This window comes from Nansenia antarctica, assembly GCF_963989245.1.
Source record: "Nansenia antarctica genome assembly, chromosome: 1".
Taxonomy (NCBI): domain Eukaryota; kingdom Metazoa; phylum Chordata; class Actinopteri; order Argentiniformes; family Microstomatidae; genus Nansenia; species Nansenia antarctica.
The window spans coordinates 43,395,335-43,416,981 of record NC_137674.1 but is presented as its reverse complement, the minus strand read 5'-3'; positions in this window follow the sequence as shown (position 1 = coordinate 43,416,981).

Below are 21,647 nucleotides of genomic sequence, written 5' to 3'. Positions count from 1 at the left end.
ATATATTTTTGAAAAATCCCGCCTCAAAATATTTTTTTTGTTTTTTTTTTTCTTCTTCTTCTGTGTCAGTGCGTCTACCGGCCCGAGTCTCTATGGGGGAATGCAATGACCGTTTTGGACACCAAACACACCAAAGAACATCTACTCTTCGAGGCGAATCCAGTCAGACCATAATCAGACCTGCTGGACGTGTCTGTGCGCGTGTGTGACTGGATGTCTACATTCAATGTGTCTCACCGTGTGACTGGATGTGTGTGTGTATATATGTGTTAATGAGCTGTATGAGTGTGTGTGGATGTGTGTGTATGAGTGTGGATGTGTGTGGATGTGTATATGTGGATGTGTGTATGAGTATGTGTGTGGATGTGTGAGTATGTGTATATGTGTGTGGATGTGTGTGTATGAGTGTGGATGTGTGTGTATGAGTATGTGGATATGAGTATGTGTGTGTATGAGTATGTGTGTATGTATGTGTATGTTTATGTATGTTAATGAGCTGTATGTTAATGAGCTTCATACTAATGAGCTTCATGCTAAAGAGCTGTATGTTAATGAGCTTCATGTTAATGAGCTTCATGCTAATGTCTCTGTGTGTATACGTGTGTATATGTTTATGAGCTGTATGTTAATGAGCTTCATGCTAATGAGCTTCATGCTAATGAGCTGTATGTTAATGAGCTTCATGTTAATGAGATTCATGCTAATGAGCTGTATGTTAATGAGCTGTATGTTAATTAGCTGTGTGTGTGTCTCTGTGTGTATACGTGTGTCTGTGTGTGTATGTTAATGAGCTGTATGTTAATGAGCTGTATGTTAATGAGATTCATGCTAATGAGCTGTATGTTAATTAGCTGTATGTTAATTAGCTGTGTGTGTGTCTCTGTGTGTGTATACGTGTGTCTGTGTGTGTATGTTAATGAGCTGTATGTTAATGAGCTGTATGTTAATGAGCTTCATGTTAATGAGATTCATGCTAATGAGCTGTATGTTAATGAGCTGTATGTTAATTAGCTGTGTGTGTCTCTGTGTGTATACGTGTTTCTGTGTGTGTGTATGTTAATGAGCTGTATGTTAATGAGCTTCATGTTAATGAGCTTCATGTTAATGAGCTTCATGCTAATGAGCTTCATGCTAATGAGCTGTATGTTAATGAGCTGTCAAAGTGGGCGGAGCTTGTGTCAAAGTGGGCGGAGCTTAAGTCAAAGTGGGCGGAGCTTGTGTCAAAGTGGGCGGAGCTTGTGTCAAAGTGGGCGGAGCTTGTGTAAAAGTGGGCGGAGCTTGCGTAAAAGTGGGCGGAGCTTGTGTCAAAGTGGGCGGAGCTTGTGTCAAAGTGGGCGGCGCTTAAGACAAAGTGGGCGGAGCTTGTGTCAAAGTGGGCGGAGCTTAAGTCAAAGTGGGCGGAGCTTAAGTCAAAGTGGGCGGAGCTTAAGTCAAAGTGGGCGGAGCTTGTGTCAAAGTGGGCGGAGCTTGTGGCAAAGTGGGCGGAGCTTGTGTCAAAGTGGGCGGCGCTTAAGTCAAAGTGGGCGGAGTTTAAATCAAAGTGGGAGGAGCTTAAATCAAAGTGGGAGGAGCTTAAATCAAAGTGGGAGGAGCTTAGATCAAAGTGGGAGGAGCTTAAGTCAAAGTGGGAGGAGCTTAAATCAAAGTGGGAGGAGCTTAAGTCAAAGTGGGCAGAGCTTAAATCAAAGTGGGAGGAGCTTAAATCAAAGTGGGAGGAGCTTAAATCAAAGTGGGAGGAGCTTAAGTCAAAGTGGGCGGAGCTTAAGTCTAAGTGGGAGGAGCTTAAATCAAAGTGGGAGGAGCTTAAGTCAAAGTGGGCGGCGCTTAAGTCAAAGCGGACGGAGCTTAAATCAAAGTGGGAGGAGCTTAAGTCAAAGTGGGAGGAGCTTAAATCAAAGTGGGAGGAGCTTAAGTCAAAGTGGGCGGAGCTTAAATCAAAGTGGGAGGAGCTTAAATCAAAGTGGGCGGAGCTTAAGTCAAAGTGGGCGGAGCTTAAATCAAAGTGGGAGGAGCTTAAGTCAAAGTGGGCTGAGCTTAAGTCAAAGTGGGCGGAGCTTAAGTCAAAGTGGGAGGAGCTTAAATCAAAGTGGGCGGAGCTTAAGTCAAAGTGGGCGGAGCTTAAGTCAAAGTGGGCGGAGCTTAAGTCTAAGTGGGAGGAGCTTAAATCAAAGTGGGAGGAGCTTAAGTCAAAGTGGGAGGAGCTTAAGTCAAAGTGGGCGGAGCTTAAATCAAAGTGGGAGGAGCTTAAATCAAAGTGGCGGAGCGTAAATCAAAGTGGGAGGAGCTTAAGTCAAAGTGGGCGGAGCTTAAGTCAAAGTGGGAGGCACTTAGATCAAAGTGGGCGGAGCTTAAGTCAAAGTGGACGGAGCTTAAATCAAAGTGGGAGGAGCTTAAATCAAAGTGGGAGGAGCTTAAGTCAAAGTGGGAGGAGCTTAAGTCAAAGTGGGCGGAGCTTAAGTCAAAGTGGGCGGAGCTTAAGTCAAAGTGGGCGGAGCTTAAATCAAAGTGGGAGGAGCTTATATCAAAGTGGGAGGAGCTTAAATCAAAGTGGGAGGAGCTTAAATCAAAGTGGGAGGAGCTTAAGTCAAAGTGGGCGGAGCTTAAATCAAAGTGGGCGGAGCTTGTGTCAAAGTGGGCGGAGCTTAAGTCAAAGTGGGCGGAGCTTGTGTAAAAGCGGGCGGAGCTTAAGTAAAAGTGGGCGGAGCGTAAATCAAAGTGGGCGGAGCTTGTGTAAAAGTGGGCGGAGCTTGTGTAAAAGTGGGCGGAGCTTAAGTCAAAGTGGGCGGCGCTTAAGACAAAGTGGGCGGAGCTTGTGTCAAAGTGGGCGGAGCTTAAGTCAAAGTGGGCGGAGCTTAAGTCAAAGTCTTAACGAAATCCCAAAGTATTAACGAAATTCCATAAACTTGAACTTGTCTGGTTTGGTGAAAATCTCATAACGATGTGCACCCTGAACCGTAACATTTCCATCCCGCCACAGAATAGTTTGAAACTGCTGGATCTCAGCGGCAGCTACTTGCAGCTGATATGGGCTCAGGGAACATGCTTGGACGTGTTTGACAATCTCAACCAGCTCATTATTCTGAGTTTACGCTCCAACTCCCTTCAGTCTCTCCCGGAGGGTATCTTCAATGGTCTCACCTCTCTGGTGGACATGGACATCTCCTTCAACTCTTTGACGTACCTCCAACCAAACATCTTCCCAGAGAGTCTCACTACAGTGGATCTCTCCTACAACTTCCTGGCGACCCCTGACCCCAGGACGTTCAGTTTCCTCAGAACTGTCGGCCTGAGGAACAACCTGTTCCACTGCGACTGCGACCTGCTGCCCTTCTTGACCTGGCTGAGCCTGAACGGCACCAACGTGACGTTCTCGAGCGACGTTGACGAGTTCCAGTGCGAGTTCCCCTCAGAGCTCCACGGTGTCCGCCTGTCTAATTACAGCACGGCGTTGTGTGAGAAGGATGACGAGGGACTCATGCAGGAGCTACGTTTCTCCATCTTCATCACCTGCTCCACTATCCTCATCCTTGTCACCATCTGCACCATCGTTTTCGTCCGGCTCCGTGGACACCTCTTCATCGCCTACAAGAAAGTGAAGGCCAGGGTCCTGGAGGGCCCTAAAAGAGAGCCGCCCCCTGGTGGCAATGTGAAGTATGACGCCTACTTGTGCTTCAGCAACAATGACTACAGGTGGGTGGAAGCTGCGTTGCTGAAGAGGCTGGACTCTCAGCTGGCTGAGCACAACATCCTCCGCTGCTGCTTTGAGGCCAGAGACTTCCTGCCTGGCGAGGATCACCTGGCCAACATCAGAGACGCTGTCTGGGGAAGCAGGAAGACGGTGTGTGTCGTGTCTAAAGAGTTCCTAAAGGACGGTCGGTAATATAGTACATCATAATAAATGATATACAATACAAAAAATCTCATGATGATGATGATTGATGAGTTATTGTGTAATATTATTACTACCTCCAGGTTGGTGCCTAGAAGCCTTTTCTCTGGCCCAGAGCAGGATGCTGGAGGAGCTCAGAGACCTTCTGATCCTGGTAGTAGTAGGGGAGATGCCTCCATATAAACTGATGAAGTACGAGCCAATCAGAAGCTTCATACAAAAGAAGGAGTACCTGCAGTGGCCGGATGACTCACAGGACCTGGAGTGGTTCTACGACAAGCTCACCTGGAAGATCCTGAAGGACAAGCCGGTCAAGAAGAAGAACGATCCTAACCCCAACCCCAACCCTAACCCTAACCCCAACCCCAACCCTAACCCTAACCCTGGTCCGGATATCAAACTGGAAATAATTTAGACAGTTAGAGCCTGAATAATTAAAACAGTTAGAGCCTGATGTTCATATTTTACTGTTTTCTGAAGTGAAACATTTTAACTTTATTATTTTTTGAGAAGATACTTTTATCTATTGTATACAAACACACTGTATTATGTTGATACTATGACCACATTCTGAATTCACACAAAACAAAATGAAGAGTGGAGGACTCTACTTATGTTGCGGCCTGTAGGCAGTGACCTCCTACCTCTTCACCCTCCATCACCCCCTCTGTACAGTTCCTCTACTGTATTGTTAATCATTGAAAAAGAAGGGAAGTGGTCTTTCCTTCCTCTAGCATTGTAACTGCCAATGGCACTTGGTCCTAGCATGTAAGTCCTATCGGATAAAAGCATCTGCTAAATGTAAAAAATGTAAACCCTAACCCTAAAAATGTAGTTGGCCTAGGCTGTTTTATTGTGTCATTGCTTTTCTTCACCACTAGAGGGCAGTGTGTTAACAGTGTAGGCGTGTGTTGTATAGTTTTTTTCGATGGATTGCATACACACTAAAATCTAAAGTATTACACAATTATCAAAACCTTACACTCAAGGAGCAAAACATCAGCCCAGATTTGCACCACTATAAGCACAATGTCAGCCTCACACTTTTTGCAAAACAATACACACAGTGATTTGCAAAACACTAAACACACTTGTATACGTTAGCCACAGAAGTATATCATGATGTTACTTCCTTGCAATTCCAAAGCACTGACTGTCAAATCACCACACCTATGAGCCAATTGGTTAAATACAGCCATCAGGTGCACAAACACATGATTGCTTAATTGTAGACACACCAATCAGGTTTAAGCACTATAAAAATGCAACAGGTGAGTTCACCTGTCTTCAACCAAAATGGAAGGAGTCAGAAGAAGAAGAGTGAGGGTGAGAGGGGGAATCCACGGTGGAGGAGGAGGAGGAGGAGGAGGAGGAGGTAGAAGCCGATGTGGAGGTAGAGGAAGAGGAAGACCTGAAGCAGGAGAACGTGCTCATAGAAGAAACACTAGTTGACCATGTCGTGAACCACTGATTGACGCTGAGGGAGGCTGGACTAAAAGTTCAGCCAAATCTTAGCAGATATACAGTGGCATCTGTGTTAAGGACATTTCGACGAGAAAACAGGTTCTCTTAGAGAATAAAGACAGCTGTAGTTCAGATCACAAATATTTTCCTTGAACAATTTAGACGAGGGCTTCGTAGACAGAGAAACCAGTGAGAACCAGCTCAGTGGCCCTGCGGTTAGAGTGTCCGCCCTGAGATTAGGGTTGTGAGTTCGATCCCCAACCGAGTCATACCAAAGACTATAAAAATGGTACCCGATGCCTCCCTGCTTGGCACTCAGCATTAAGGGTTGGATTGGGGGTAAGACCCAGCGACATACCAGCGTCATGTCCAGGGGGTGTACTTGTACATCAAGCCGCCTCACGCTATGTAAACAAGAGATAGGCTCCTGCCCTACGGGCCATTAGGCTCAAGAACCATCGGTTCTCAAGGCTACTTACTTACTTCATAGACAGACTGTATTTTTACTGTTTAATCAAAATAAAATCTGTGACACCAACAAAATACCATTGTCTGAGTACAAAAAGGAAACACAGAACAAACCGTATAATGTCATAACTATACATGATAGACATTTAGGCACTTGGTCAGTCATATCCCAAACAGAGACACTGGTACACTGGACACGATAACTTGACGGATTGACACTATGGTTTATAATGTCCTTTATCAGTCTCTTAAATGTTCTCTTTATAGTCAACATAAGCTTTCATAAGCTTTCAGAGGAGGGTTTTGAATCTATGGTGAAAGCAGGCACATTGGCTCCAGGCAGCAGCACGGGCATTGGAAAAAGAAGGTTGTGAAGGCTCAGCTGATGCACATGATCAGGGTAGTGGTGGTCTAGTGGATAGTGAGTTGGACTTGGGATCAGAAGATTGTGAGTTCAAATCCCGCCTGAAGCCACACCACTACTAGTGTGCCCTTGGGTAAGGCACTTAGCCCTCAGTTACTCCAGGGGGAATGTCCTTGTAAGTCGCTTTGGATAAAAGCGTCTGCTAAATGGCAAAATTATTAAAATTAAAATTATTAAATTCATTAATTAAATTATTAAATTATTAAAATTATTATGATCAGCATCATGAAGGTGCCCAGCTGGGTCTAGGCGGAGGGCATCATCATCGCCCCCACCACGAAATTGGTCAGCGCCGCCATGGCGATGGTGGAGCCGACCCTGCTGAGGAAGAAGACCACCTTCCGCTCACGGTCAGGCTCTGTGGCGAGGTGATAGGCCACGCCATAGTGTACCACATAGTCAACAGACTACTGAGATGGTGACTCCAGGACGTTGAGCTCCCAGCCAAACAGCACCAAGGAGTCCATTGTGATGAAGATGGTCCCGGCGATGGAGATGGTTCAGATCCTTCTGGATCCAACGGTCCACCTCGTCATAGGACTGGTGCATATTCTCATAGGCCAGCGAAAGTGATGTTCTGTTATTAGTTGTTTGTTTTGTTAAATTCTAAACGTGTAGTGTACCTAAAACTGTTTGGCATTTTTTTTTACCGTAAAACATTATGGGTGCATGTTGTTATTAGTACAAATATTTAATATGGTGCTCCCATTTTTACGGGAAGTCATGTTAAACTGAAGTTAAAACACAACGAGATTGCTAAGCTAACACCGCTAATGCGGAAGTCCCTCACACAGACAGAGAGAGAGACGTGCAGCCACCTAGTATCGAGGCCCGCGTGGAGCCGTGTTCCATCATTTCTTGTCAATTTCAATAAAGACAGACACACACAGACACACGGAGACAACGACAATGACGACAGGTCATTCTAGAGGAAGAGAGGAATCGGATAATAGGATTCTATTCTCTGACAGCCAATGTCCGCGATTCCACACTGGCCAGTATATGTCGAGATTTTTTTTTTTTTATATGTTTGTATGACTGGCTCGTTAGCTCAGTGTGTAAGTCTGCCGCAAGGTAGACTTTGTAGTCCTGGGTTCGAATCCCAGGCGGGCAGGTCAATTTGCACTTTTCAATGTGAAGGACAAACAGGAAGGAAAAAAAAAAAGGCATGCGCAGCGGCAAATAATTCCTGGGCTCAGTCCAGAGAGAGAGAGAGAGAGAGAGAGAGAGAGAGAGAGAGAGAGGAATTTTCCCTTTTGAAAATATATTTTTGAAAAATCCCGCCTCAAAATATTTTTTTTTTTTTTTTTTTTCTTCTTCTTCTGTGTCAGTGCGTCTACCGGCCCGAGTCTCTATGGGGGAATGCAATGACCGTTTTGGACACCAAACACACCAAAGAACATCTACTCTTCGAGGCGAATCCAGTCAGACCATAATCAGACCTGCTGGACGTGTCTGTGCGCGTGTGTGACTGGATGTCTACATTCAATGTGTCTCACCGTGTGACTGGATGTGTGTGTGTATATATGTGTTAATGAGCTGTATGAGTGTGTGTGGATGTGTGTGTATGAGTGTGGATGTGTGTGGATGTGTATATGTGGATGTGTGTATGAGTATGTGTGTGGATGTGTGAGTATGTGTATATGTGTGTGGATGTGTGTGTATGAGTGTGGATGTGTGTGTATGAGTATGTGGATATGAGTATGTGTGTGTATGAGTATGTGTGTATGTATGTGTATGTTTATGTATGTTAATGAGCTGTATGTTAATGAGCTTCATACTAATGAGCTTCATGCTAAAGAGCTGTATGTTAATGAGCTTCATGTTAATGAGCTTCATGCTAATGTCTCTGTGTGTATACGTGTGTATATGTTTATGAGCTGTATGTTAATGAGCTTCATGCTAATGAGCTTCATGCTAATGAGCTGTATGTTAATGAGCTTCATGTTAATGAGATTCATGCTAATGAGCTGTATGTTAATGAGCTGTATGTTAATTAGCTGTGTGTGTGTCTCTGTGTGTATACGTGTGTCTGTGTGTGTATGTTAATGAGCTGTATGTTAATGAGCTGTATGTTAATGAGATTCATGCTAATGAGCTGTATGTTAATTAGCTGTATGTTAATTAGCTGTGTGTGTGTCTCTGTGTGTGTATACGTGTGTCTGTGTGTGTATGTTAATGAGCTGTATGTTAATGAGCTGTATGTTAATGAGCTTCATGTTAATGAGATTCATGCTAATGAGCTGTATGTTAATGAGCTGTATGTTAATTAGCTGTGTGTGTCTCTGTGTGTATACGTGTTTCTGTGTGTGTGTATGTTAATGAGCTGTATGTTAATGAGCTTCATGTTAATGAGCTTCATGTTAATGAGCTTCATGCTAATGAGCTTCATGCTAATGAGCTGTATGTTAATGAGCTGTCAAAGTGGGCGGAGCTTGTGTCAAAGTGGGCGGAGCTTAAGTCAAAGTGGGCGGAGCTTGTGTCAAAGTGGGCGGAGCTTGTGTCAAAGTGGGCGGAGCTTGTGTAAAAGTGGGCGGAGCTTGCGTAAAAGTGGGCGGAGCTTGTGTCAAAGTGGGCGGAGCTTGTGTCAAAGTGGGCGGCGCTTAAGACAAAGTGGGCGGAGCTTGTGTCAAAGTGGGCGGAGCTTAAGTCAAAGTGGGCGGAGCTTAAGTCAAAGTGGGCGGAGCTTAAGTCAAAGTGGGCGGAGCTTGTGTCAAAGTGGGCGGAGCTTGTGGCAAAGTGGGCGGAGCTTGTGTCAAAGTGGGCGGCGCTTAAGTCAAAGTGGGCGGAGTTTAAATCAAAGTGGGAGGAGCTTAAATCAAAGTGGGAGGAGCTTAAATCAAAGTGGGAGGAGCTTAGATCAAAGTGGGAGGAGCTTAAGTCAAAGTGGGAGGAGCTTAAATCAAAGTGGGAGGAGCTTAAGTCAAAGTGGGCAGAGCTTAAATCAAAGTGGGAGGAGCTTAAATCAAAGTGGGAGGAGCTTAAATCAAAGTGGGAGGAGCTTAAGTCAAAGTGGGCGGAGCTTAAGTCTAAGTGGGAGGAGCTTAAATCAAAGTGGGAGGAGCTTAAGTCAAAGTGGGCGGCGCTTAAGTCAAAGCGGACGGAGCTTAAATCAAAGTGGGAGGAGCTTAAGTCAAAGTGGGAGGAGCTTAAATCAAAGTGGGAGGAGCTTAAGTCAAAGTGGGCGGAGCTTAAATCAAAGTGGGAGGAGCTTAAATCAAAGTGGGCGGAGCTTAAGTCAAAGTGGGCGGAGCTTAAATCAAAGTGGGAGGAGCTTAAGTCAAAGTGGGCTGAGCTTAAGTCAAAGTGGGCGGAGCTTAAGTCAAAGTGGGAGGAGCTTAAATCAAAGTGGGCGGAGCTTAAGTCAAAGTGGGCGGAGCTTAAGTCAAAGTGGGCGGAGCTTAAGTCTAAGTGGGAGGAGCTTAAATCAAAGTGGGAGGAGCTTAAGTCAAAGTGGGAGGAGCTTAAGTCAAAGTGGGCGGAGCTTAAATCAAAGTGGGAGGAGCTTAAATCAAAGTGGCGGAGCGTAAATCAAAGTGGGAGGAGCTTAAGTCAAAGTGGGCGGAGCTTAAGTCAAAGTGGGAGGCACTTAGATCAAAGTGGGCGGAGCTTAAGTCAAAGTGGACGGAGCTTAAATCAAAGTGGGAGGAGCTTAAATCAAAGTGGGAGGAGCTTAAGTCAAAGTGGGAGGAGCTTAAGTCAAAGTGGGCGGAGCTTAAGTCAAAGTGGGCGGAGCTTAAGTCAAAGTGGGCGGAGCTTAAATCAAAGTGGGAGGAGCTTATATCAAAGTGGGAGGAGCTTAAATCAAAGTGGGAGGAGCTTAAATCAAAGTGGGAGGAGCTTAAGTCAAAGTGGGCGGAGCTTAAATCAAAGTGGGAGGAGCTTAAATCAAAGTGTGAGGATCTTAAGTCAAAGTGGGAGGAGCTTAAATCAAAGGGAGGAGCTTAAGTCAAAGTGGGCGGAGCTTAAATCAAAGTGGGAGGAGCTTAAATCAAAGTGGGAGGAGCCTAAGTCAAAGTGGGCGGAGCTTAAATCAAAGTGGGAGGAGCTTAAGTCAAAGTGGGCGGAGCTTAAATCAAAGTGGGAGGAGCTTAAATCAAAGTGGGAGGAGCTTAAGTCAAAGTGGGTGGAGCTTAAATCAAAGTGGGCGGAGCTTGTGTCTAAGTGGGAGTGGCTTAATTGATTAATTCAAATTGTGGGCGGAGCTTGTGTCAAAAGTGGGCGGAGCTTGTGTCAAAGTGGGCGGAGCTTAAGTGGGAGTGGCTTAGACATTTAGTGGGCGGAGCTTGTGTCAAAGTGGGAGTGGCTTAATTGATTAATTCCAATTTTCTTTCATTTGCCAACAAACGACCTACCTAGACTGTACGCAGTTGCACCCTAGGATGAAACCCTAGGATGAAAAACAGAAATCGGTGCCAGAAAGTCCCAGTCACCCAAAAATCGGCACGATGAAGCGTCACAGGGGTCCGGTTGCGTGCCCCGAGTTTCGAGGCGCTAGCTCAAACGGTCGCTCCGTGGCGCCCCCTTTAATTACGGATTTCGCACTTACGTCAAAGCTCCCCGTTTGGGCCACGAATGGCCGATCAAGCCGAAACTCTGGGTAAACACTTGTCTCACCAAGATGTTCGACATATGTGAAAACCAGACCTCTAGCTCACAGCTAGGAGGGGAGTTATGAATTCTGGCCACAGGGGGCGCCGCAACCGAGTCGGGACTCGAATATGTGTTCGGCGGGCCCGAGCCGATTCGGAAAATATCTGAACCGTGTCTGTGGCACTTACGGTTGCTGAGCTAAAGTCCTTTAACCTAGCCCGGAGGGAGCTTGTGTCAAAGTGGGCGGAGCTTAAGTCAAAGTGGGCGGAGCTTGTGTATAAGTGGGAGGAGCTTAAGTCAAAGTGGGCGGAGCTTAAATCAAAGTGGGAGGAGCTTAAGTCAAAGTGGGCGGAGCTTAAATCAAAGTGGGAGGAGCTTAAATCAAAGCGGGAGGAGCTTAAATCAAAGTGGGAGGAGCTTAAATCAAAGTGGGCGGAGCTTAAGTCTAAGTGGGAGGAGCTTAAATCAAAGTGGGAGGAGCTTAAGTCAAAGTGGGCTGCGCTTAACTCAAAGTGGGCGGAGCTTAAATCAAAGTGGGAGGAACTTAAGTCAAAGTGGGAGGAGCTTAAATCAAAGCGGGAGGAGCTTAAGTCAAAGTGGGCGGAGCTTAAATCAAAGTGGGAGGAGCTTAAATCAAAGTGGGAGGAGCTTAAATCAAAGTGGGCGGGGCTTAAATCAAAGTGGGAGGAGCTTAAATCAAAGTGGGAGGAGCTTAAATCAAAGTGGGAGGAGCTTAAATCAAAGTGGGAGGAGCTTAAGTCAAAGTGGGCGGAGCTTAAGTCTAAGTGGGAGGAGCTTAAATCAAAGTGTGAGGATCTTAAGTCAAAGTGGGAGGAGCTTAAATCAAAGGGAGGAGCTTAAGTCAAAGTGGGCGGAGCTTGTGTCAAAGTGGGCGGAGCTTAAGTCAAAGTGGGCGGAGCTTAAGTCAAAGTGGGCGGAGCTTAAGTCAAAGTGGGCGGAGCTTAAGTCAAAGTGGGCACAACAACCACACACGCGCGCACGCACACGCGCACGCTCGTACGCACGCATGCACGCGCACGCGTACGCACGCGTACGCACACACACACGTACGCACGCACACACACGCGCGCGCACGCGCACGCGCACGCGCACGTGCACGCGCGCTTAAGTCAAAGTGGGCGGAGCTTGTGTCAAAGTGGGCGGAGCTTAAGTCAAAGTGGGCACAACAACCACACACACACGCGCACGAACACGCACACACGCGCACGCGCGCACGCTCGTACGCATGCACACGCGCGCGCGCACGTGCACACACACGCACACATGCGCACACGCACACACGCACACACGCACGCACACACGTAGGGGATCGGCTGGTTGTAGATGCTGCATGTGTCTGTGCATGTGCGCGTGTGTGCGTGCGTGTGTGCGTGCGTGTGCCCGCGCGGGTGTGCGCGTGCGTGTGTGTACGTGCGCGTGTGTGCGCGTGTGTGCGCGCGTGTGTGCGTGTGTGCGTGTGCGCGTGTGTGTGCGTGTGTGTGCGTGTGTGTTCGCGTGCGTGCGCGTGTGTGTGCGTGTGCGCGTGTGTGCATGTGTACGTGTGCGTGCGTGTGTGTGCGCGTGTGCGCGCGTGCGCGCGTGCGCGTACGTGCGCGTGTGCGTGCGTGTGTACGGGTGCGTGAGTGTGCGTGTGTATGTGTTCGTGTGTATGCGTTCGTGTGTGCGCGTGCGCGTGCGTGTATGTGTGTGCGTGTGCGCGTGTGTGTGCGCGTGCGTGCGCGCGCGTACACGCACACACACATACGCGCGTGCACACGCACACACACGTACTCACACACGCGCGCGCACGCACGCGCACGCACAAACACGTGCGCGTGTGTGTGCGCGTGTGTGCGCGCGCCCGCGTGTGTGCGCATGTGTGTGTACGTGCGCGTGCGTGCGCGTGTGTGCGCGCGCGCGTGTGTGTGCGCGCGCGTGTGTACGTGTGTGCGTGCGTGTGTGTGCGTGCGTGTGTGTTCGCGCGTGTGCACGCGTGCGTGAGTGTGCGCGTGTATGTGTTCGTGTGTGCGCGCGCGTGCGCGTTCGTGCGCGTGTATGTGTGTGCGTGTGCGCGTGTGTGTGCGCGTACGTGCGCGTGCGTACGTACGTGTGCGTGTAAGCTTAAGTCAAAGTGGGCGGAGCTTGTGTCAAAGTGGGCGGAGCTTAAGTCAAAGTGGGCGGAGCTTGTGTAAAAGCGGGCGGAGCTTAAGTAAAAGTGGGCGGAGCGTAAATCAAAGTGGGCGGAGCTTGTGTAAAAGTGGGCGGAGCTTGTGTAAAAGTGGGCGGAGCTTAAGTCAAAGTGGGCGGAGCTTAAATCAAAGTGGGAGGAGCTTAAATCAAAGTGGGAGGAGCTTAAATCAAAGTAGGAGGAGCTTAAGTCAAAGTGGGCGGAGCTTAAGTCTAAGTGGGAGGAGCTTAAATCAAAGTGGGAGGAGCTTAAATCAAAGTGGGAGGAGCTTAAGTCAAAGTGGGCGGAGCTTAAGTCTAAGTGGGAGGAGCTTAAATCAAAGTGGGAGGAGCTTAAGTCAAAGTGGGCTGCGCTTAACTCAAAGTGGGCGGAGCTTAAATCAAAGTGGGAGGAGCTTAAGTCAAAGTGGGAGGAGCTTAAATCAAAGTGGGAGGAGCTTAAGTCAAAGTGGGCGGAGCTTAAGTCTAAGTGGGAGGAGCTTAAATCAAAGTGGGAGGAGCTTAAGTCAAAGTGGGCTGCGCTTAACTCAAAGTGGGCGGAGCTTAAATCAAAGTGGGAGGAGCTTAAGTCAAAGTGGGAGGAGCTTAAATCAAAGCGGGAGGAGCTTAAGTCAAAGTGGGCGGAGCTTAAATCAAAGTGGGAGGAGCTTAAATCAAAGTGGGAGGAGCTTAAATCAAAGTGGGCGGGGCTTAAATCAAAGTGGGAGGAGCTTAAATCAAAGTGGGAGGAGCTTAAATCAAAGTGGGAGGAGCTTAAATCAAAGTGGGAGGAGCTTAAGTCAAAGTGGGCGGAGCTTAAGTCTAAGTGGGAGGAGCTTAAATCAAAGTGTGAGGATCTTAAGTCAAAGTGGGAGGAGCTTAAATCAAAGGGAGGAGCTTAAGTCAAAGTGGGCGGAGCTTGTGTCAAAGTGGGCGGAGCTTAAGTCAAAGTGGGCGGAGCTTAAGTCAAAGTGGGCGGAGCTTAAGTCAAAGTGGGCGGAGCTTAAGTCAAAGTGGGCACAACAACCACACACGCGCGCACACACACACGCACGCGCACGCACACGCGCACGCTCGTACGCACGCATGCACGCGCACGCGCGCACGCGTACGCACACACACGTACGCACGCACACACACGCGCGCGCACGTGCACGCGCACGCGCGCGTGCACGCGCGCTTAAGTCAAAGTGGGCGGAGCTTGTGTCAAAGTGGGCGGAGCTTAAGTCAAAGTGGGCACAACAACCACACACACACGCGCACGAACACGCACACACGCGCACGCGCGCACGCTCGTACGCACGCACACGCGCGCGCGCACGTGCACACACACGCACACATGCGCACACGCACACACGCACACACGCACGCACACACGTAGGGGATCGGCTGGTTGTAGATGCTGCATGTGTCTGTGCATGTGCGCGTGTGTGCGTGCGTGTGTGCGTGCGTGTGCCCGCGCGGGTGTGCGCGTGCGTGTGTGTACGTGCGCGTGTGTGCGCGTGTGTGCGCGCGTGTGTGCGTGTGTGCGTGTGCGCGTGTGTGTGCGTGTGTGTGCGTGTGTGTTCGCGTGCGTGCGCGTGTGTGTGCGTGTGCGCGTGTGTGCATGTGTACGTGTGCGTGCGTGTGTGTGCGCGTGTGCGTGCGTGCGTGTATGCGCGTGTATGCGCGTGCGTGCGCGTGCGTGTGTACGGGTGCGTGAGTGTGCGTGTGTATGTGTTCGTGTGTATGCGTTCGTGTGTGCGCGTGCGCGTGCGTGTATGTGTGTGCGTGTGCGCGTGTGTGTGCGCGTGCGTGCGCGCGCGTACACGCACACACACATACGCGCGTGCACACGCACACACACGTACTCACACACGCGCACGCACGCGCGCACGCGCGCGCACGCACGCACGCGTGCGCGTGTGTGTGCGCGTGCATGTGCGCGTGTGTGCGCGCGCCCGCGGGTGTGCGCATGTGTGTGTACGTGCGCGTGCGTGCGCGTGTGTGCGCGTGCGCGTGTGTGTGCGCGCGCGTGTGTACGTGTGTGCGTGCGTGTGTGTGTGCGTGCGTGTGCGCGTGTGTGTTCGCGCGTGTGCACGCGTGCGTGAGTGTGCGCGTGTATGTGTTCGTGTGTGCGCGCGCGTGCGCGTTCGTGCGCGTGTATGTGTGTGCGTGTGCGCGTGTGTGTGCGCGTACGTGCGCGTGCGTACGTACGTGTGCGTGTAAGCTTAAGTCAAAGTGGGCGGAGCTTGTGTCAAAGTGGGCGGAGCTTAAGTCAAAGTGGGCGGAGCTTGTGTAAAAGCGGGCGGAGCTTAAGTAAAAGTGGGCGGAGCGTAAATCAAAGTGGGCGGAGCTTGTGTAAAAGTGGGCGGAGCTTGTGTAAAAGTGGGCGGAGCTTAAGTCAAAGTGGGCGGCGCTTAAGACAAAGTGGGCGGAGCTTGTGTCAAAGTGGGCGGAGCTTAAGTCAAAGTGGGCGGAGCTTAAGTCAAAGTCTTAACGAAATCCCAAAGTATTAACGAAATTCCATAAACTTGAACTTGTCTGGTTTGGTGAAAATCTCATAACGATGTGCACCCTGAACCGTAACATTTCCATCCCGCCACAGAATAGTTTGAAACTGCTGGATCTCAGCGGCAGCTACTTGCAGCTGATATGGGCTCAGGGAACATGCTTGGACGTGTTTGACAATCTCAACCAGCTCATTATTCTGAGTTTACGCTCCAACTCCCTTCAGTCTCTCCCGGAGGGTATCTTCAATGGTCTCACCTCTCTGGTGGACATGGACATCTCTTTCAACTCTTTGACGTACCTCCAACCAAACATCTTCCCAGAGAGTCTCACTACAGTGGATCTCTCCTACAACTTCCTGGCGACCCCTGACCCCAGGACGTTCAGTTTCCTCAGAACTGTCGGCCTGAGGAACAACCTGTTCCACTGCGACTGCGACCTGCTGCCCTTCTTGACGTGGCTGAACGGCACCAACGTGACGGTCTCGAGCGACGTTGACGAGTTCCAGTGCGAGTTCCCCTCAGAGCTCCACGGTGTCCGCCTGTCTAATTACAGCACGGCGTTGTGTGAGAAGGATGACGAGGGACTCATGCAGGAGCTACGTTTCTCCATCTTCATCACCTGCTCCACTATCCTCATCCTTGTCACCATCTGCACCATCGTTTTCGTCCGGCTCCGTGGACACCTCTTCATCGCCTACAAGAAAGTGAAGGCCAGGGTCCTGGAGGGCCCTAAAAGAGAGCCGCCCCCTGGTGGCAATGTGAAGTATGACGCCTACTTGTGCTTCAGCAACAATGACTACAGGTGGGTGGAAGCTGCGTTGCTGAAGAGGCTGGACTCTCAGCTGGCTGAGCACAACATCCTCCGCTGCTGCTTTGAGGCCAGAGACTTCCTGCCTGGCGAGGATCACCTGGCCAACATCAGAGATGCTGTCTGGGGAAGCAGGAAGACGGTGTGTGTCGTGTCTAAAGAGTTCCTAAAGGACGGTCGGTAATATAGTACATCATAATAAATGATATACAATACAAAAAATCTCATGATGATGATGATTGATGAGTTATTGTATAATATTATTACTACCTCCAGGTTGGTGCCTGGAAGCCTTTTCTCTGGCCCAGAGCAGGATGCTGGAGGAGCTCAGAGACCTTCTGATCCTGGTAGTAGTAGGGGAGATGCCTCCATATAAACTGATGAAGTACGAGCCAATCAGAAGCTTCATACAAAAGAAGGAGTACCTGCAGTGGCCGGATGACTCACAGGACCTGGAGTGGTTCTACGACAAGCTCACCTGGAAGATCCTGAAGGACAAGCCGGTCAAGAAGAAGAACGATCCTAACCCCAACCCCAACCCTAACCCTAACCCTAACCCCAACCCCAACCCCAACCCTAACCCTAACCCCAACCCCAACCCCAACCCCAACCCCAACCCCAACCCCAACCCCAACCCTAACCCCAACCCTAACCCTAACCCTGGTCCGGATATCAAACTGGAAATAATTTAGACAGTTAGAGCCTGAATAATTAAAACAGTTAGAGCCTGATGTTCATATTTTACTGTTTTCTGAAGTGAAACATTTTAACTTTATTTTTTTTTTTTACCGTAAAACATTATGGGTGCATGTTGTTATTAGTACAAATATTTAATATGGTGCTCCCATTTTTACGGGAAGTCATGTTAAACTGAAGTTAAAACACAACGAGATTGCTAAGCTAACACCGCTAATGCGGAAGTCCCTCACACAGACAGAGAGAGAGACGTGCAGCCACCTAGTATCGAGGCCCGCGTGGAGCCGTGTTCCATCATTTCTTGTCAATTTCAATAAAGACAGACACACACAGACACACGGAGACAACGACAATGACGACAGGTCATTCTAGAGGAAGAGAGGAATCGGATAATAGGATTCTATTCTCTGACAGCCAATGTCCGCGATTCCACACTGGCCAGTATATGTCGAGATTTTTTTTTTTTATATGTTTGTATGACTGGCTCGTTAGCTCAGTGTGTAAGTCTGCCGCAAGGTAGACTTTGTAGTCCTGGGTTCGAATCCCAGGCGGGCAGGTCAATTTGCACTTTTCAATGTGAAGGACAAACAGGAAGGAAAAAAAAGGCAAATAATTCCTGGGCTCAGTCCAGAGAGAGAGAGAGAGAGAGAGAGAGAGAGGAATTTTCCCTTTTGAAAATATATTTTTGAAAAATCCCGCCTCAAAATATTTTTTTTTTTTTTTTTTTTTCTTCTTCTTCTGTGTCAGTGCGTCTACCGGCCCGAGTCTCTATGGGGGAATGCAATGACCGTTTTGGACACCAAACACACCAAAGAACATCTACTCTTCGAGGCGAATCCAGTCAGACCATAATCAGACCTGCTGGACGTGTCTGTGCGCGTGTGTGACTGGATGTCTACATTCAATGTGTCTCACCGTGTGACTGGATGTGTGTGTGTATATATGTGTTAATGAGCTGTATGAGTGTGTGTGGATGTGTGTGTATGAGTGTGGATGTGTGTGGATGTGTATATGTGGATGTGTGTATGAGTATGTGTGTGGATGTGTGAGTATGTGTATATGTGTGTGGATGTGTGTGTATGAGTGTGGATGTGTGTGTATGAGTATGTGGATATGAGTATGTGTGTGTATGAGTATGTGTGTATGTATGTGTATGTTTATGTATGTTAATGAGCTGTATGTTAATGAGCTTCATACTAATGAGCTTCATGCTAAAGAGCTGTATGTTAATGAGCTTCATGTTAATGAGCTTCATGCTAATGTCTCTGTGTGTATACGTGTGTATATGTTTATGAGCTGTATGTTAATGAGCTTCATGCTAATGAGCTTCATGCTAATGAGCTGTATGTTAATGAGCTTCATGTTAATGAGATTCATGCTAATGAGCTGTATGTTAATGAGCTGTATGTTAATTAGCTGTGTGTGTGTCTCTGTGTGTATACGTGTGTCTGTGTGTGTATGTTAATGAGCTGTATGTTAATGAGCTGTATGTTAATGAGATTCATGCTAATGAGCTGTATGTTAATTAGCTGTATGTTAATTAGCTGTGTGTGTGTCTCTGTGTGTGTATACGTGTGTCTGTGTGTGTATGTTAATGAGCTGTATGTTAATGAGCTGTATGTTAATGAGCTTCATGTTAATGAGATTCATGCTAATGAGCTGTATGTTAATGAGCTGTATGTTAATTAGCTGTGTGTGTCTCTGTGTGTATACGTGTTTCTGTGTGTGTGTATGTTAATGAGCTGTATGTTAATGAGCTTCATGTTAATGAGCTTCATGTTAATGAGCTTCATGCTAATGAGCTTCATGCTAATGAGCTGTATGTTAATGAGCTGTCAAAGTGGGCGGAGCTTAAGTCAAAGTGGGCGGAGCTTGTGTCAAAGTGGGCGGAGCTTGTGTCAAAGTGGGCGGAGCTTGTGTAAAAGTGGGCGGAGCTTGCGTAAAAGTGGGCGGAGCTTGTGTCAAAGTGGGCGGAGCTTGTGTCAAAGTGGGCGGCGCTTAAGACAAAGTGGGCGGAGCTTGTGTCAAAGTGGGCGGAGCTTAAGTCAAAGTGGGCGGAGCTTAAGTCAAAGTGGGCGGAGCTTAAGTCAAAGTGGGCGGAGCTTGTGTCAAAGTGGGCGGAGCTTGTGGCAAAGTGGGCGGAGCTTGTGGCAAAGTGGGCGGAGCTTAAGTCAAAGTGGGCGGAGTTTAAATCAAAGTGGGAGGAGCTTAAATCAAAGTGGGAGGAGCTTAAATCAAAGTGGGAGGAGCTTAGATCAAAGTGGGAGGAGCTTAAGTCAAAGTGGGAGGAGCTTAAATCAAAGTGGGAGGAGCTTAAGTCAAAGTGGGCAGAGCTTAAATCAAAGTGGGAGGAGCTTAAATCAAAGTGGGAGGAGCTTAAATCAAAGTGGGAGGAGCTTAAGTCAAAGTGGGCGGAGCTTAAGTCTAAGTGGGAGGAGCTTAAATCAAAGTGGGAGGAGCTTAAGTCAAAGTGGGCGGCGCTTAAGTCAAAGCGGACGGAGCTTAAATCAAAGTGGGAGGAGCTTAAGTCAAAGTGGGAGGAGCTTAAATCAAAGTGGGAGGAGCTTAAGTCAAAGTGGGCGGAGCTTAAATCAAAGTGGGAGGAGCTTAAATCAAAGTGGGCGGAGCTTAAGTCAAAGTGGGCGGAGCTTAAATCAAAGTGGGAGGAGCTTAAGTCAAAGTGGGCTGAGCTTAAGTCAAAGTGGGCGGAGCTTAAGTCAAAGTGGGAGGAGCTTAAATCAAAGTGGGCGGAGCTTAAGTCAAAGTGGGCGGAGCTTAAGTCAAAGTGGGCGGAGCTTAAGTCTAAGTGGGAGGAGCTTAAATCAAAGTGGGAGGAGCTTAAGTCAAAGTGGGAGGAGCTTAAGTCAAAGTGGGCGGAGCTTAAATCAAAGTGGGAGGAGCTTAAATCAAAGTGGCGGAGCGTAAATCAAAGTGGGAGGAGCTTAAGTCAAAGTGGGCGGAGCTTAAGTCAAAGTGGGAGGCACTTAGATCAAAGTGGGCGGAGCTTAAGTCAAAGTGGACGGAGCTTAAATCAAAGTGGGAGGAGCTTAAATCAAAGTGGGAGGAGCTTAAGTCAAAGTGGGAGGAGCTTAAGTCAAAGTGGGCGGAGCTTAAGTCAAAGTGGGCGGAGCTTAAGTCAAAGTGGGCGGAGCTTAAATCAAAGTGGGAGGAGCTTATATCAAAGTGGGAGGAGCTTAAATCAAAGTGGGAGGAGCTTAAATCAAAGTGGGAGGAGCTTAAGTCAAAGTGGGCGGAGCTTAAATCAAAGTGGGAGGAGCTTAAATCAAAGTGTGAGGATCTTAAGTCAAAGTGGGAGGAGCTTAAATCAAAGGGAGGAGCTTAAGTCAAAGTGGGCGGAGCTTAAATCAAAGTGGGAGGAGCTTAAATCAAAGTGGGAGGAGCCTAAGTCAAAGTGGGCGGAGCTTAAATCAAAGTGGGAGGAGCTTAAGTCAAAGTGGGCGGAGCTTAAATCAAAGTGGGAGGAGCTTAAATCAAAGTGGGAGGAGCTTAAGTCAAAGTGGGTGGAGCTTAAATCAAAGTGGGCGGAGCTTGTGTCTAAGTGGGAGTGGCTTAATTGATTAATTCAAATTGTGGGCGGAGCTTGTGTCAAAAGTGGGCGGAGCTTGTGTCAAAGTGGGCGGAGCTTAAGTGGGAGTGGGAGTGGCTTAGACATTTAGTGGGCGGAGCTTGTGTCAAAGTGGGAGTGGCTTAATTGATTAATTCCAATTTTCTTTCATTTGCCAACAAACGACCTACCTAGACTGTACGCAGTTGCACCCTAGGATGAAACCCTAGGATGAAAAACAGAAATCGGTGCCAGAAAGTCCCAGTCACCCAAAAATCGGCACGATGAAGCGTCACAGGGGTCCGGTTGCGTGCCCCGAGTTTCGAGGCGCTAGCTCAAACGGTCGCTCCGTGGCGCCCCCTTTAATTACGGATTTCGCACTTACGTCAAAGCTCCCCGTTTGGGCCACGAATGGCCGATCAAGCCGAAACTCTGGGTAAACACTTGTCTCACCAAGATGTTCGACATATGTGAAAACCAGACCTCTAGCTCACAGCTAGGAGGGGAGTTATGAATTCTGGCCACAGGGGGCGCCGCAACCGAGTCGGGACTCGAATATGTGTTCGGCGGGCCCGAGCCGATTCGGAAAATATCTGAACCGTGTCTGTGGCACTTACGGTTGCTGAGCTAAAGTCCTTTAACCTAGCCCGGAGGGAGCTTGTGTCAAAGTGGGCGGAGCTTAAGTCAAAGTGGGCGGAGCTTGTGTATAAGTGGGAGGAGCTTAAGTCAAAGTGGGCGGAGCTTAAATCAAAGTGGGAGGAGCTTAAGTCAAAGTGGGCGGAGCTTAAATCAAAGTGGGAGGAGCTTAAATCAAAGCGGGAGGAGCTTAAATCAAAGTGGGAGGAGCTTAAATCAAAGTGGGAGGAGCTTAAGTCAAAGTGGGCGGAGCTTAAATCAAAGTGGGAGGAGCTTAAATCAAAGTGGGAGGAGCTTAAATCAAAGTAGGAGGAGCTTAAGTCAAAGTGGGCGGAGCTTAAGTCTAAGTGGGAGGAGCTTAAATCAAAGTGGGAGGAGCTTAAATCAAAGTGGGAGGAGCTTAAGTCAAAGTGGGCGGAGCTTAAGTCTAAGTGGGAGGAGCTTAA